Genomic DNA, 18,031 nt, shown 5'->3' with positions numbered 1-18,031 from the left:
GAATTGGAAAATGTGAGTACGTTTAAGTATTTGGGTAGTGTGATGAGTAAGGATGGAGGTTTGGAGGGTGAAGTGCTTGAAAGGGTACAGCAGGGAAGAAAGGTTGCTGGTTCTGTGAAAGCAGTGATAAGAAACAGGGAAGTGAGCATGGAAGTGAAAAAGTTACTACATGACAGTATTGTGATACCGACTCTAACGTATGGAAGTGAAGCTTGGACGTTGTTGGAAGGACACAAGTCAAGAGTGAGAGCAATGGAAATGAGTTATTTAAGAGGAGCCTGTGGAGTCACATGGAGAGACAGGCTGACGAATGAGGATATAAAGGAGCGTTGTGGTGTTGATGTGGATGTGATAGGAAGCGTTATGAGGAACACACTGAGGTGGTTTGGCCATGTGGAGAGGATGGAGGGTCAAAGACTGACGAAGAGAGTGTATGTGACTGAGGTGGAGGGGGGAAGAGGGAGGGGGAGGCAGAGGATGAGATGGAGGGATGGGATGGAGAGGTATATGAGAGAGGGGGGTGTGAGTTGGGAGCAGGGCAATGAAATGGCGGGGAACAGGGCGACTTGGAGGCGATTTGTTTGTGGCCACCCCAAACGGGATTGAGGTGTCTGGCAATAGATAGATAGATTTATGGGCAAGGTGAAGAAGAGTGGAAACCCCGTTATAACAAACCACACTCCCGCCTCTAGGCCTAACGGCTGATAATGGGCCCCCAATGGTTTACAAACAATATATCTATGTGCCATAGACACAATAACTTCACATTATAGTAAAAAAAACACTGTACAGTCACAATCTTTCAATAATGGCTTCTGCCTCGGGTGGGAAGAAGAAAATGGCGGAATTAAAGGGACGACTGAAGCAGCGCTACACTTCAGCCTGCCTCATCGTGATATACTGAGGTTTTTCTGTCTCATCAGAGAAGTCACAGTGTTGCCAGGTATTTACCTCGGAAGAGAGACGCACCCACTAGAAAGCAACAAAATTTGAAGCAAATCGGCTAAAAACTTTCCTTTTGACGGCATTTTTTCTGCTTGACAATGCGATTCACGTCTATGTGCTTTTATATGCCAAACCACAAAGAACGCGATTTGCGTCAACGTGCCTCAGAGGGTTAAAAATATATGGAGTAAATGAGAAGTTGTTCAATGCTGTGAAGAGTAGGTACGAAGGTGCTAAGGCTGTAGTGCATGTGGATAGTGAACTGAGTGAATTTTTCAATTTGATGGTTTCATTAGAACAGGGATGTGTCATGTCTCCATGGCTGTTCCATCTGCATATGGATGGGGTTATAAAGGAGATACAAGTTAGGGCCATGGATGTTGGAGTGACCCTAATGAGAAAGGGCAGTGTGTGGAAACTCCCCGTACTATTGTTTGCAGATGATACTGTGTTGTTAAATGAAGATGAAGGGGAGCTGCAAGGCTTGGTGAATGACTTTGGGATAGTGTAAGAAATGGAACCCAAAGGTGAATGTACGGAAGAGCAAAGTTATGGCCTTTGAGAGGAATGAAGTCACTGAATGTACAGTGAGGTTGGATGAGAAGGAAATAGAAAATGTGAGTGCATTTAAGTACTTGGGTAGTGCGATGAGTAAGGATGGAAGTTTTGAGAGTGAAGTGCTTGAAAGGGTACAATAAGGAAGATTGCTGGTTCTTTGAAAGTAGTGATAAGAAACAGGAGAGTGAGCATGGAAGTGAAAAAGTTACTGCATGACATTATTGTCATACCAACTCAAACGTATGGAAGTGAACCTTGGACCCTGCTGGAGGGACACAAGTCAAGAGTGAGAGCAGTGGAAATGAGTTATTTGACAGGGGGGAGGCGGTGGCTCAATCGGTAGAGAGGTGGCCTGCAGTCCAACTGGACCAAGGCTCAAATCCCCGTTGGGGCAGGGAACAGTTTGAGGATTTGAATTTCATTAGATCAGACTTTACTGATCTACCAGAAGACTCACCGACAAGTCGTAAAAATATCCCCGCTGATACCACTACACCAGTCCTGTATGAGACAGCCCTAGCATTTATTCAATATGGACGGTGGGTGTTAGCGCCGAAGTAATGACATAAAGAGGTGAATGGCATGTAGGAGGACTACTGGGCCTTGACAGCAGGCTGTGAAACCTATGCCCAGAGTCGGGGGGGGGGGAGTCGCATGGAAAGACAGACTGATGAATGAAAAAGTGAAGGAACATCGTGATGTGGATGTGGATGTGATAGGAATCATTAGGAGAAACACACCGAGGTGGTTTGGCCATGTGGAGAGGATGGAGCGAGAGACTGACGAGGAAAGTGTGTGAGGTGGAGGGGGGGGGAGAGGGAGAGAGAGGCCAAGGATGAGATGGAGGGATGGAGTGGAGAGGTATATGAGAGAGGGGGGTGTGAGCTGGGAGCAGGGCAGGGAAATGACGGTGGACAGGGTTGCACAGAGGCGATTTATTTGTGGCCACCCCTTACGGGATTAAAGTGTCTGGCAATAGACAGATAGATTTTATTGCTTAAGCATTGTTTTCTTAGTATCTGGCATTATACTGGATATTCCCATGTATGTTTTGATGTCTAAATAACTAAGAGGCTGAAGAACACTGCCACAATTAGGAGGGCTACTACACATATAGGCTGGGTATCGGTAAGTAGGGTATTGCTCCTTATCTAAATTTCCTCCGTATCCGGGTGTACCAATGTCTTTATTATGTCAGATAATCAAGGGATTACTATATTATACTCAGCTTTTTTTATCGAGGTGAAGATGCACTTGACAGATTGGTGATGATTGGCTGAATGCAATGTTACTTCATAATCTCTCTATTATTATTTGACAACATATATCTGATGGGGAAATATGGTTTAGTAAATGTTATTTGGACATGTTGCATTCAGCCAATCGTCACCAACCTATCAAGTGTATCTTCGCCTCAATAAAAAAAACTGAGTATAGGTACAGTTTAGCTGGGTTAGGTTAGGTTTAGTTAACCCCTTGACCGCGGGGCGTTACTTTTGTGATCCTGTGTTATTCTGAATTCGCCTGGGCTTTCAAGTGGTGGCTTGTATCATCTATCAGTACTACCAGTGTCCAGCTGTACTCAGTTCTGCTAATGTCACCTGTACTCCCATCCACTGTTGACAATTTAGCCATTTTTCTCCTGTCCTTGACTCCCCTCCTTACCTCCCCTCCATTACCCTCTCCTCCCGCCTGAGCAGCTGCGCTGTGCTACACAAATCCTGGACGGATTTTTCCACTCATTTTATGCATTGAAATGTGCCCTTTGCCCTATTCCTATACAAAATAATATATAAAAGAAAGAGAAAAGGTAATTGATACTCCCATACATCTGGAATGGGCTAATTATCACCTGGCAACACCTCACATGCACTCATTTGCTAATTTTCCCTGTTTATTTCCCCATGAAATATGCCACATGACCTGTTCTCATAATAAAAAATATATATAAGAAAGGAAGGGAGAGGCCTAAGTGATATTTACATTCATCTGGAACTACCTACTTTATAATGTATTGTCTAGATTTCCCGCCAATCATTTCATAGCGTATATATTAGCAGCTGTCACTACGCTGACATTGGCAGCGTTGCACTCCCCCTAGGCCACCACAGCATTCAGTTTACTGTCGTCTTTCAAGGTGAAACCACGTTGGATTCGCGCCTGTCCAGTTCCACCACTTTTTTGCCCCATGCAAAGGGCCCTGTGATCTCTACCTCTACTAAACCTCATGTGGGAAGGGGTAAAGGGCTAAGTGACTCTGCTGTGGAATGTGAACTGGCTAATTTATTAATGATAATGATGGACAGTGACTATGGTCTTTCTGGTGACTCTAAAACAGTGCAAGAGGAAATGTAAATACTGTAATGTGTAAACAGCAAGTGAAAGCAATGAATATAAATACTGTATAACTAAACAGTGGAAAATAGTTTTATAAGTTACTGCAAGTGACAGTGCATAACATAGTGTAAATAAAATAGAAATGTAATGTAAATAAAACAGAAAATGTAAATAGAAATGGAAATAAGTAGTAATATAAGAATACGAGTATAAATCCTAGGAGTAATGAAAGTGAAAGTTTGCTCTAGCATGTTATAATACTGGGAGCAATGAAAGTGAAAGTGACAGCTTCGCTCTCTATGCTAGTTTACAGAACGAGAAAGTGAATGCCTGGAGTGAAAATAAACTACTAGTACTGAAAGAAACTTATAAATATTGTATATATAAATAAGTGTAATACAGTACTAGGAATATAAAGTGTGAGTGTGTTTATAAATAATAAATGACAGCTCCGCCTCAGAATACCATTGGGGAACCAGCATGGGAGGAAAGTTCGTATGAGCTCGTAATTTACATTGCTTTCACAGTGGGGGTTTTTTTTGGAATATGGATTCCAAACTACTTGAAATTCATAGAATAGTGTTTGTAGTTACAATATCAGGTAGTGGTAACCATATTACGGGATATCAGGAAGTGTAAAGTGGAGACTTCGTTACCCAACTTCAGACGATGAAGGCTCAACAAACATCCCAGGAGAATGCTGAAGGTATGTGCCATATGCTTATATAATTATAATATTCTAGGACTAATAACTGATTTTTGGCAAATATTTTCAAAAAGTCAGTCGGAGCGCGAATATCCCCGCGGGACACGCACGGCACACTCCCAACAACCCCGCGGTTAAGGGGTTAAACACTTAGGTTATGACAGTCCCTTCCACCAATATGCAGATGAATCGAACTAGTTGACACAGCAGAACATAGCTAAAAACAATGAGGAAACAGATTCTGCATGAAACATTTATCTACCACCCCAGAAATATTCAGAAAAATATAACATACTATCAGGAAGAAAAAGAAATATTTGGTAAGGTGTTTCTACTGCCTCAAATGAAGTGTATGTTTACTGGAGATTCATTTGGATTACAGCAGTGAAAATCAGTTATCAGGCTTTGGGGATGTTGATTTACTGGTAACTGACTTTGATGATGATGATTAAAACCTTGAGGGTGCAACAGTGCAAGGTGAGTGTCTGAGAGAATGGGAGTATGGATGGGGTATATGTGTGGGACTAGGTGAGAATGAGAGGACAAAAGAAGGAGTGTGTATTGTTGTAACAGATGGAAGGAGAATATATGATAGTATGGATCAGTTGGCTCAAGGATTGTGTGGGTAAGACTGAAAGTTGGACTACAAATGTGGGCCACTGTGTGTGTGTATGCGCCAGTGCAAGATCGTGCAAGCAGGGTGAGAGAAGAGTTTTGGACAAATGTGGAAGCGTGTATGGAAAAGTCTGAAAGGAATCAGAAAGTGTTCTTGACTGGAGATAGGAATGGGAAAGTAGGGAATGTGAAAGTGGATGGAGTTGTTGGTGAGTGGGGTTTGCCTGTAGAGATGGATGAGAATGGCAGTGCCAGGAGGAGGTTGGTGATAGCCAACACCCTCTTCAGGCACAAGGTGATCCACAAGTATACATGGCGAGTGATGAGAAGGGTGGGTGGTGAACTGAATGAATAGAAAGCAATGACTGATTATGTGTGTGTGGATGACAGGACGAGAAGATGTGTAATGGATGCAAGAGCATATAGAAGTTGGGGGAGTGGACTTTCTGACCACCACCAAGTGGTGGTGAGAATCAAGGTCCAAATGAAATGGAGGAACAGAAGAAGGGAAGGACAGGAGGAAGCAGTTCATATAAGGAGGATGGAAAGGCTACAAGAGGATGGAAAAAAAAGACAGGATATAAGAGAGAAGTGGAGGAGAAACTGGGTAAATATGGATTGGAGCAGATGGGGGACATGGAAGGTGTGTGCATTAAAAAAAAAAAAAAAAAAAAAAACTATGCAGCATGTGAGGTGGTGTGTGGGGTGAAGAGAAGACGAAAGGGGGTGCAAGGAAAAGCATGGTGGAATAAAGAGGTGACAGGCTGTACCACAAAAGAAGAAAGCATACAATAAGTGGATGAGAAACAGGGGTGTGGAAGAAGATGAGAGATGGAAGAGAGTTATATGTAGAGAGGAAGAGAGAGGTGAAATGATTAGTAAGAGAGAATAAGAAGAGAGTAGATGAAGAATTTGGAAGGAATTTGAGTGTAAAGCAGACATGGGCATGATTATAAAAAATGATTATGATTTGATTTTGATTATCATCTGGAATATTTTTTTACTGTGATTATAAATTATGATTACTCGTTTTTCGTTTTTTTGATTATGATTTGATTATGATTACTTTAGAGTTTGTATTTTTGATTATGATTAGATTTTTTCTATTTGTGCGTGATTATGATTAGATTATGATTATAATCACATTTAACTGTGATTATTTATAGAAAATTAATGATTAGCAATGATTAAGGACAATGCCTAAATAGTTAGCAAATTACCTCTATTAGGTGCACTGTTCCATATTTGAGTACAGTAATAACCGTTTAAATCACTAACTAATGGTATTAAAAACTTACATTCTGTGTAAGCGGTTTTATTGGTTTTTGCTACAATAGATTACTTCTATAAATTCATTTCAAATTATGGTCCCTCAAGTCCTCCGTAAGTGTATTTTGTTGGGCACACCAAAAATGAAAACAAAGAATTGCTCAACCCAAGATAAATATAGAACTGAAAAGTATGATTATACACTTGATTTCTTTTAGGCTAGATTTGATGTAAGCTACATTACTTTTCAATTACATGTTGGTTGCACATGATAAACATCAACTCCTCAAAGCGAACATCTGTCATTCTGCATCGCTCAGGACAAAAGACTTTCCCAGCAATAGAGAAGAGTCTCTCAACTGGAGCTGATGATGCTGGGATACACAGATATTGGAGAGCCAGTATCGTTAGTTCAGGTAATGTTGACTGGTTCTGTTGCCAGAAGAGAAGGGGATCACTATCATCATCTATTGTAGGCTGACTCAGGTAGGATTCTACTTGTGATGGAGTTGAAGTTGATGTAGACAGGAAAGAGCTCGTTGATGCTGATGGTATCATAAATCTGAACAGCTTGCACTTCTTTGGTGGGGCATCCTTATTTTCCTGAAGGAAACCCTTCTCTTCATTAGGCATAATTTCATCTACTTTAGACCTCAGTAGAGATTTCATGACCTTGACTTCTTCTGGTGAGCACCAGTCCACCTTAAAGTGTAAATCTAGGAGTGAAGCCAGCTGAAACATCTCCATGTTTTCGTAGATCTTCAACCTTCTCTTGACTGAGCTTTTGAGAGTAGTAATCATCTTTGACCTGTATGTCTGTGACAGCTGTTCGAGCTCAGCTTTCAGTCCACGAATACACGGAATTACTTTGCTTGACGTTACAACATTCTCTCCCGGACACTCTAGAGTTGCTACTTCAAATGGTGTCAAGATGTCTGTTATTTCCTTGATGAGATTAAGTTCATATTTGGTTAGCTTTACTGAACAATCTACCTGATCAAGCTTGACTGGATCAATCTTCAGAAGGGAGCGAAGCATCTTGTTACTGCTGTTCCATCGGGTTGCATTTTTAGCCTGAGGTCTGCATTCATCTTCAAGAATGTCAGATGCCAGTGCAGAATGACGAATGTGTGATACTAGATGTGAGGCTTTTCCAATGACTCCTGATACAGGTCCTACTTCCTCGAGCCCATCTTTCGCAGTATTTTGTAAATTATTAACAAAATATCTGACATGCTTAGGCATGAGCTCCAGGAACTTCTCATTGTTATCAGGAATGTCAAAGGCATCATCTTCCTCTTCATTGTCACTGTCTTGATTAGTGTCCTTATCATCCATACCAGGAAGTGTCACAAATGTTTTCAGCTTATTGCTGGCACTGTCGGTACAATTGTCAGAATCTTCTTTTCTAGGTTAAAGCTAGTGATGATTTCAGTGAATGTGGCATGCATTTTTTCTGCAGTGTGGGACCCTTTGAAACTCCTGCAAGCTAACATTGCTGACTGGAACTGGAAGTTTTCAATGAAATGACATGTGATCCCAATGATGATGCATCTGTCTGTTTGTCCAAAGATCAACTCTAACACAAAGATACCCAACAGAACGAAATTTGCCACTGAGATGTTCTTGTATTTTTGGAGTTTGAGAGGGAAGAAGCTTGCTGCTGAGCTCCTTGGGGCTTGGGATACTGTAGCAGGGCTGGGCCTTGTTTAGAAGGGCTTGAAAGTTAGGATCCTCAACTCTTGGAAGAGGTTGGAGAGAGTCAGCAATGAAGCAAACCAATAACTTATTCGTTTCCTTTTGGCGGGCATCGCCATTGCTCCATTTTTTCTTAGTACAAGATACCCCGAAGTCAGTTATTGGAGCAAGTCCTCTGCCAGTTGTTGTTGTTGTTGACTCCACGTTGCTGACCACCTTGACATCTGGATGATGTTTCTGCAAGTAGAAAGTACAGAATACATTGCAGTATATATATATATATATATATATATATATATATATATATATATATATACACACACACACACACACAGAGTGCACTTTGTGTTATTTGTTTGGCTGACATACTAATTTATACATTGTTATCCAAGAGCACCCATTATTATACCATTAATTATTGTGTTCTCCCAACTAGCACTCTCAACTGTAATGGTGTGTGGCTTATATCCTTTATAGGCATTTTATTTAATGCCATTTCTTTAAACATTTAAGCATCATAAATTTGGTACACATACAATGTATGCAGAAATGTGGCAGTAAGAGGTGGTACATAATGACAGTATTCCAGCATATCCATGTAAATCTGAGCGATTTAACCATATGACTACGGGGAAGATGGTGAACACAGTTTTATACACATTCACCCCTTACCATTAGAGATCCAGAGGCAGTTTACAGATGTCATTGGTTGGGGATGCAAATACAAGTAATCTAATATGAAGCAATCCCTCCTGGGATTGAATTCAGGACCATGTGATTAGCATGAGTCCTACTGATCACATAGTCATATGGTTGAATCCCAGGTGTGAATGTAGATCCATCACTGTAGAATAGTACAGTATTAACAAGCAGCTTAACTCATTTCCTATAGAAAGTTGTTAGTACTGTACATAATGATACAATTATAAATTATCTTACCTTCATGTCAGTATGGAAATTTGAAGTCCGTCGAATGCTACCACTAACAAACTTGTCACAGTGCTTGCATTTCGGTTTCACTTGAGTAGTCGGATCTGCCTTGGAGCTGCCATGAAAATGGTCCAGTATTGGTGGCCCCATGATGATATGCAGATGTACTTGTTGAGGACTGGAGTGGAGTGATGAGTCTCTACCAGATGTCTGCCTTATATAGTCAGCAACATGTGTATGTACAAATGTGTTGGGTGGTGGCCAATATTTCAAGCTTGTTGGAACATGTATAGGCTGTGTGTGTACTTGACTGATACAGCATGGGAGATAAACAAGTACAAACATGTGAGGCGGTGCACTGCTAAGCTTTTAAAACATACTTGGACCTGGAACATGTATGTAACTGGCTAATTTACTTAAAAGAAAACTGCTCCATGGAAAATACAAAGAAATAATCACAATAATCACATTTTAATCATGAAAAATATGATTATCATTAATGTTGCAGCATAATTTTTGATTATGATTTGATTATGATTATGCTGCTTGCCTAATTTTTTATTCATCCATCCATCCATCATCCAATCCTACGTTGCCCCATGAGGAGCATAGGAGCCCGGTGCTAGGCAGTTGGTCCTGACATTTAAAATGAGAGTGACCAACCTCACTCATCCCTGAGTGGCATTACATGAGCAATAAACCCCAAACACCCCTTGGATATAAACCTTCACCAGCTCAATCTGATTGGAGCACAATAATTACCAACTAAACCACCGGGTGCCAAAATTTGGTTATATGGTTACCACCCAGCGTAGTAAATGGTTTCCTGGTGTACAGGAAACCATTTGGCTTGTCACTTAGTGTAGAATCACCCACAGGCAGAAGGAAGAGGAAAGAATGAAGGAATGAAAGACAGAAGAGGGAGTGTAAAGTCACCCGTAGGCAGAAGGACGATGAAAGAAGGAAGGAAAGAAAGATAGAAGAAGATGGAAGGAAGAAGGATGGAGGAAAGGACAGGGCAGACACCCGAGAGCAGCACGACATTGAGTGAGTGGATGGTGAGCGCCCCCACCTACCACATAATAATTACATAATCAGAGCCCTGGATTATGATTTTTTGGTTTATAATCATAATTATGCCCATGCCTGGTGTAAAGTGGAGGGAATGTAAGAAACTGTTCTGAAAAGAGGTAAAGAAAGTCAGACAGGATACCAAAGAAGTTAACTGGGAAGTGAGAGATAAAAATTATAGATTACTAGTGGAGATGGGAGAAAAAGTGAGCAGATGGAGAGAACACTTTAAGGAATTGTTGAACATAGAGAATAAAAGTAATGCAAGCATAAGTGGCTGAGGAATGGCTGGGAGACAGAGGGATGTGAGAATAGTGGAAGAAATCAGTAGGATGGAAGTTGTGGAAGCAGTGAAAAATCAAAATGAGGAAAGCCCCAGGAATTGATGGAGTGTGTGGTGAAATGCTGAAGCAAAGGTGGATAGATAGTAGTAGAATGGATGTGGAAGATGTGCAGATTGGCCTGGGAGGAAGGTACAGTCCTGGAGGATTGGAAGTCAGGCATAATTATTCCCCTGTACACAAGAAAAGGGGAAAAAGAAGTATGTGGTAGTCATAGGGATATTCGTCTTCTTAGTGTAATAGGACAAGTATATGGTAGGATACTTACTGACGGAGTTATGGAAATACCAGATGAATTAGTTGGAGAAGAACAGGGAGGTTTTAGGAAGGGACGAGGTTGTGTAGATAAGATATCATTCCGATCTTTAGTGGAAAAGTTTCCAGAGAAGGGAAAGAAGTTGTATGCGACTTTCATGGATTTGGAGAAAGCATATGACAGGGTGGATAGACATGGATTGTGGGAAGTATTAAGAATATATGGAGCAGGTGGGAAGCTGTCGAATGCCGTGTAGAGTATGTATGAGGGGGCTAAGGCTGCAGTGCATGTGGACAGTGAACTGAGTGAATTTTTCTATCTGAGAGTAGGATTGAAACAGGGATGTGTTATGTCTCCGTGGCTGTTCAATCTGTATATGGATGGGGTTATAAAATACATACAAGGTAGGGCAGTGGATGTTGGAGCGACCCTTATAAGAAAGGGCAGTGTTTGGAAACTACTGTTGTTTGCAGATGATACTGTGTTGTTAAGTGAAGATGAAGGGGAGCTGCAAGGCTTGTTGGATGAATCTGGAAGAGTGTGTAAGAAACGGAATCTAAAGGTCAATGTAGGGAAGAGTGAAGTTATGGTCTTTGAGAGAAATAAAGTCAGTGAATGTGCAGTGAGGTTGGATGAGGAGGAAATGGAAAGTGTGAGTGCATTTAAGTACTTGGGTAGTGTGATGAGTAAGGATGGAAATTTAGAGGGTGAAGTGCTTGAAAGGATACAACAAGGAAGAAAGGTTGCTGGTTCCTTGAAAGCAGTGATAAGAACAGGGAAGTGAAAAAGTTACTACATGACAGTATTGTGATACCAACTCTAACGTATGGAAGTGAAGCTTGGACGTTGTTGAAAGGACACAAGTCAAGAGTGAGAGCAGCGGAAGTGAGTTATTTAAGAGGAGCCTGTGGAGTCACATGGAGAGACAGGCTGACGAATGAGGATATAAAGGAGCGTTTTGGTGTGGATGTGGATGTGATAGGAAATGTTATGAGGAACACACTGAGGTGGTTTGGCCATGTGGAGATGATCGAGGGTGAGAGCCTGACGAAGAGAGTGTATGTGAGTGAGGTGGAGGGGGGAAGAGGGAGGGGGAGGCCGAGGATGAGATGGAGGGATGGGGTGGAGAGGTATATGAGAAAGGGGTGTGTGAGTTGGAAGAAGGGCAGTGAAATGGCGGGGGACAGGGCGACATGAAGGCAATTTGTTTGTGGCCACCCCAAACGGGATTGAGGCGTCTGGCAATAGATAGATAGATAGATAGAACTGTTTTGCGTGAATGAACCATAGCTGTAGGTATTTACTGTACTCATATTTTGTTGGTATTTTGCTGTTTGCTTTGAGGGTGTTTTTGCTGATGCAACAGAATTTGCTTTTCTGCATGTACGGTACGGGACTTCTATCCATCTATCTATTGCCAAACACCATAATCCCATAAGGGGTAGCCATTTGACTTTATTTGTTTTACGGGAAGGGGCACTAACCCTCCACCAACCCACTTGTTGACATGTAGGAAGTACGTATGGTTCGGTTATATGGTTACCACCCAGCGCTGTAAATGGTTTCTTGGCTTACAGGAAACCATTTGGCTTGTCACTTGATGTAAAGCCACCTGTAAAGAAAAGTAATAAGAAGTGACAGGAAAGATGAGAGAAACAGGAAGAGAGGAGGGCAGGCACAGAAAAAGAATGATAAAGGCTAAGGAAGTTTGATTTACCAAAACGTATTTCTGTTGTGTTGCTTGCTATGTATCAGTGTTCACTGAAACCAGTAGATTTCCGTTTAGCTACTGTGAAAATAATAAAAGTGCAGATGCTGTTCCCCCCAAATCCACTAATATAATTTTCAATAAAAGTATGATGTACTACAATTATTTTTTTCCAAAAAATATCCTCGTAAAACAGGGGTGCATCTTGTAGGCCAGCAAATACGGTAAAAACAGTCAAACCTCACTATAACGGACAAATTGGAGCCCAAGCCATTCTGAGTAAAGCAAAATTCCAATACAGGTGACATCCAGATTTCCCCCTGCTAACCCACCCTTTTTCCAATATATCATACATTAGTCAGGATCCCACCAACATTTTTTTGAGCTATTTTCACTACCATTGCAGTATTGTATTGTAATGTACATTCACTACAATAATCAAATGGTGTAATATACATAATACTGTAAAACCTCGATATAACGGACTTCAATAGACCGGAATTCGCTTTATCGGAATCAAGGAGCTACTGAACTATATTCCTATACAGTAATCCCTCAACTATCCGATGTAATAGAGCCAAAGGCATGTCCAGAAAGTGGTCCTGTCTGGAAAGGAGGAGGAGAAGGAGGAGGAGGAGGAGGAGGAGGAAGAGGAGGAGGAGGAGGATTACACAGGAAAGCAAACAGCAACAGACCTTATGGTCCTTTCGAGGCTCCTTGTTAGGGAAAACTATGACTACGAGATCTAACTCTACATGCTGAAGGATAAGGATAGTAAAGCAACAAGGCTTCCCCCACCACCAAACTCTCCAGGAAAAAGTGAGAAAAACCACCATGCAGCATGGAAAAACTGACATGGAAATTTTATAGGAAACACTGGAAAGGAAAAGTCACATTCTATAATACTTTATCTATAAGCTACCTGATTGAGTAACCTGAAAGAGAAAGTAAACAAATAAAATAATAGTTACGGCATGACATTATAAACCGGTACATTGAGTTAATGGGAAGTCTGTGGACATAACGTGGAAGCTACACACGGCACAGTGTGAATGTTTAAGGGTGGTGCGGCAGCCTTGCCTGGCGCTTTTAAGGTAGGCAGCAGTCAATCAGGCCCTAGCTCCGTTTGCTCCACTGAGACAAGGAACTCTCCCATGTGGGACAAGTACACAAGTTTCATCCTGAAGCAGTGACCCCTGGTACATTAAAAAAATCCCAGTGGTGGTCACTTGACTAACAGGGACCCTCAGTGATCCACAGCCTATCACAGGTCGAAAGTAAGAGTAGTGACCGTTAACTCAGGGTTATCTGTGCAGATCCTAATCTGTGCTTATATTGCTTTCTTTGGACTGGGGAGATTGAAAAATATATAAGACAGGTGTCTTAGATAAAAGGGGACTGCACAGTGCACACTGTGGATGTGCAATGCACAGAGTGGATGTTTAGGGGAGGTGCGGCAACCTTCCCTGGTGCTTTTTAGGTAGGCAGCAGTCAATCAGGCAATAGCTCCGTTCACTCCACTGAGACAAGGAACTCTCCCATGTGGGACAAGTACACAAGTTTCATCCTGAAGCAGTGACCCCTGGTACGTTAAAAAAATCCCGATGGTGGTCACTTGACTAACAGGGACCCTCAGTGATCCACAGCCCATCACAGGTCGAAGGTAAGAGTAGTGACCGTTAACTCAGGGTTATCTGTGCAGATCCTAATCTGTGCTTACTGTATATTACCTCATTTGCTTTGGGTAAATCGAAAAACGTATAATGACGTGACGTGACGCTATGTTAAGTTTACGGGGTGTCCTGTAGACACGAGGGGACTGCACAGTGTGGATGTTTAGGGGTGGTGCGGAAGCCTTGCCTGGCGCTTTTAACCCGCCCCGTCCCGTCGACGTATGGGTACGTTGCAACGATTTGCATTTGCCAGACCCGGCGACGTACCAGTACGTCGTGCAATTGCAAGGTCCCTAATTTGCACAATTTTCAATTTTTGCGCGTGATTTTTCGTATGTATACACGGGACACTTTCCTCTATTCCTCTACAAGATGCCAAGCAGGGACAATGCCTTACACCGCATAACCTCCCCCCTCCCCCCCTCACGACATTGTCTTGGCAAAGGACCTGTTACCAGTGACCTGGCTAGTAAAGATATTTAGGGCCAGAGTGATTCCCCAATCGATGACAATGTGGAGGACAATGTTTACATAGCATTAGAAGAAGAAACAGTCAGAAATAATGATCAGGTAATGTGGCAAAAAAAGGTCAGGTACGGTGATTAGTCAGTGAGTGAAACAATGCTTATAATGCCTTTATTACTGCTTGAAAACCAATATACTCTCATACTACATATACATTCGTACCAAGTAAATAAATAAATACCGTTTATGAATGGATAAAATAGTTACCCTCCCATAGAACTCGTTTTCTTTGGTGCCAGCATGTTAGAAAACGCAGTCAGGTAAGGAGGAACTCTTACCTGGATTGGGTATTTTAAACCTCAGATGAGCGACTTCTCTATGAATTTTCGATATTTCTCACCAAAAGCGAAGATTTTAGTCAAAAAAAAAAACAAAAAAAAAAAAAAAAAAACTCGGGACTGGGGGATGTTGGAGGTGCGGAAAACCTCGGGACGTGACGGGTTAAGGTAGGCAGCAGTCAATCAGGCCCTAGCTCCGTTCACTCCACTGAGACAGGGAACTCTCCCATATGGGACAAGTACACAAGTTTCATCCTGAAGCAGTGACCCCTGGTACATTAAAAAAATCCCGATGGTGGTCGCTTGACTAACAGGGACCCTCAGTGATCCACAGCCAATCACAGGTCGAAAGTAAGAGTAGTGACCGTTAACTCAGGGTTATCTGTGCAGATCCTAATCTGTGCTTATATTGCTTTGTTTGCACTGAATAAATTGAAAATGTATAATAGTGTGACGCAACACTATGTACGGGTACATTGTTTACGGGGTGTCTTGTAGACAAAAGGGGCATGAACTTACATGTACCGTAGCTATAAAAGCAAGTTATTCGGACAGAAAAAGTCAGCTGGGGATTCTCGTGCAAATACTTGTCTAATTTGTTTTTGAATGTCTCAATCGAGATACTGTTCATGGTATCTGAGGGTAATCTGTTCCAGATATTTACAACTCTGTTAAAGAAGAAGTATTTTGCTTCGTGGGATTGGAATTGCTTTCCCATAATTTTGCAGCCATTACTTCTGGTTTGACTCGACCGGTCTACACCAAAATATTTATTCATGTCTAAGTTGTCATATCCCTTCATGATTTTGAAAACTTCAATAAGGTCCCCTCTTAACCTGCGCTTCGTTAGGCTAAATAATTTAAGTTCTTCAAGGCGTTCCTCATATGGTTTGTTTCTAAGTCGTGGTATCATTTTTGTGATTCTTCGCTGAATTTTCTCCAATTTTTCAATGTCCTTTCTGTAGTACGGAGACCAGAATTGCACACAATACTCAAGATGGGGGCGCACTAGCAACTTGTACAAGGCAAGTATGACTTTTTCCGATTTAAACTCAAAAGTTCTTCCAATAAAACCCACTAGCTTGTTTGCAATTTTAACCGCATTGGTACACTGCTTGTTTGGTTTTAGGTCATTTGATATTATCACACCAAGATCCTTTTCACTGTCTGTACTTGATAACTGAATATTGTTCATTTTGTAATTTGCATGGACATTGTTACTTCCAATATGAAGTACTTTACAATTTTCTGTGTTGAATTTCATTTGCCATTTTTCTGCCCAGCTTGCTAAAGTATTAAGGTCATTTTGTAACTGCTACCACTGTAATTTTGAAGTGACTTTACTGGTTATTTTAGTATCATCTGCAAATTTGGATAATTTACAATTTAGACCCTCATCAATATCATTTATATAGATAATAAAAAGTATCGGTCCAAGTACTGAGCCTTGGGGAACGCCGCTGATCACATTACGCCATTGGGATTCCTTTCCGTTTATCACAACTCGCTGTTTTCCGTCTGAAAGCCAGTCTTGTAACCATTTTTGCGTATTTCCTTTTATTCCATGTGCTTCTATTTTTCTCATGAGACGCTTGTGAGAGACAGTGTCAAAAGCTTTCTGAAAGTCGAGGTAAATTATATCTACTGCTCGAGTCATCGTATGATTTGTAAACATCATGGATGAAGTCCAGTAAGTTAGTTAAGCATGAACGACGATGTCTGAATCCATGCTGCGAGTCTTTAATTATATTATTTTCTTCTAGATAATTAACTATTTTATCTCTTATGATTTTTTCCATTAACTTGCACACTACTGATGTTAAGCTGATTGGTCTGTAATTTCCTGGGTGCGAATGATGAGGGGAAAGAGAGAGAGATTGTCCAGGTGCTTGAGGATGCGAAAGTGGATGTATGTGGAATAACTGAAACAAAATGGAGAGGAGAAAGTGTGAGAGAATGGGAGTATGGATGGGGTATATGTGCAGGAGTAGATGAGAATGAGAGGACAAAGGAAGGAGTGTGTATAGTTGTGAGTAAAAGATGGAAGAAGAGCATAAGACAGTATGGATCAGTTGGGTCAAGGATTGTGTGGGTAAAGTTGAAAGTTGGAATACAAATGTGGGCGATTGTGTGTGTGTATGCGCCAACGCAAGATCGTGCTAGAAGAGTGAGAGAAGAGTTCTGGACAAATGTGGAAGTGTGCATGGAAAAGTTTGGAAGGAATGAGAGAGTGTTTTTGATTGGTGATATGAATGGTAAAGTTGGGAATGTGAAGGTGGATGGAGTAGTTGGTGAGTGGGGTGTGCCTGCTGAGATAGATGAGAATGGCAGTGCGTTAGTGGACATTTGTGCCGGGAGGCGGTTGGTGATAGCCAATACCCTCTTCAGGCATAAAATGATCCACAGGTATACATGGCGAGTGATGAGAAGGGTGGGTGGTGAACTGAATGAAAGGAAGGCAATGATTGATTATGTGTGTGTGGATGAAAGGATGCGAAGATGTGTAAAGGATGCAAGAGTGTATAGAGGTTGGGGGAGTGGACTTTCTGACCACTACTTGGTGGTGGCCAGAATTAGGATGCAAGTAAGATGGAGGAATAGAAGAAGGGAAAGACGAGAGGAAGGAGTAGTTGCAAGGAGAGTGGAGAGGTTACAAGAGGATGAGAAAAAGGCAGAGTATAAGAGAGAAGTGGAGGAACGATTGGGCAAATATGAATTGGAGCAGATGGGAGACGTGGAAGGTATGTGTAAGATATTTACAGAAGAAATATGTGCAGCATGTGATGTGGTGTGTGGAAGGAAGAGAAGACGGAGGGGGGTGCAAGGAACACCGTGGTGGACTGAAGAGGTGAAACAGGCTGTGGCACAAAAGAAGAAAGCATACAATGAATGGATGAGAAATAGGGGCGTGGAAGAAGATGAGAGGCGGAAGAGAGAGTTATATGTGGAAAGGAAGAGAGAGGTGAAAAGATTAGTAAGAGAGAGTAAGAAGAGAGTGGATGAGGAATTTGGAAGGAATTTGAGTGTAAAGTGGAGGGACTGTAAGAAAATGTTCTGGAGAGAAGTGAAAAGAGTAAGACAGGGTGGAAGTGAAGTTAGCAGGGGAGTGAAAGATAAAAAT

The 18,031-nt window shown here is 41.6% G+C and overlaps 1 pseudogene across 1 annotated transcript in view; it reads right to left on the bottom strand.

Moving 5' to 3' along the window:
- Window positions 1–6,396: 6,396 nt before the first annotated feature.
- Window positions 6,397–18,031, bottom strand: part of LOC145393497 (uncharacterized) — a 98,175-nt pseudogene continuing 86,540 nt past the window's right edge. Inside the window, exons 4-5 of the transcript XR_013896195.1 lie at window positions 9,068–9,272; window positions 6,397–8,365 (exon numbers count right to left, since the gene is read on the bottom strand). The product of XR_013896195.1 is annotated as an uncharacterized LOC145393497 (transcript). The remainder of the gene's footprint in view (window positions 8,366–9,067; window positions 9,273–18,031) is intronic.

This window comes from Coenobita brevimanus, chromosome 24, assembly GCF_032717465.1.
Source record: "Coenobita brevimanus isolate Jiangsu-jjx chromosome 24, ASM3271746v2, whole genome shotgun sequence".
NCBI lineage: Eukaryota > Metazoa > Arthropoda > Malacostraca > Decapoda > Coenobitidae > Coenobita > Coenobita brevimanus.
The sequence above is the reverse complement of the archived record's forward strand: the minus strand, read 5'-3'. Positions and strand labels throughout refer to the sequence as shown.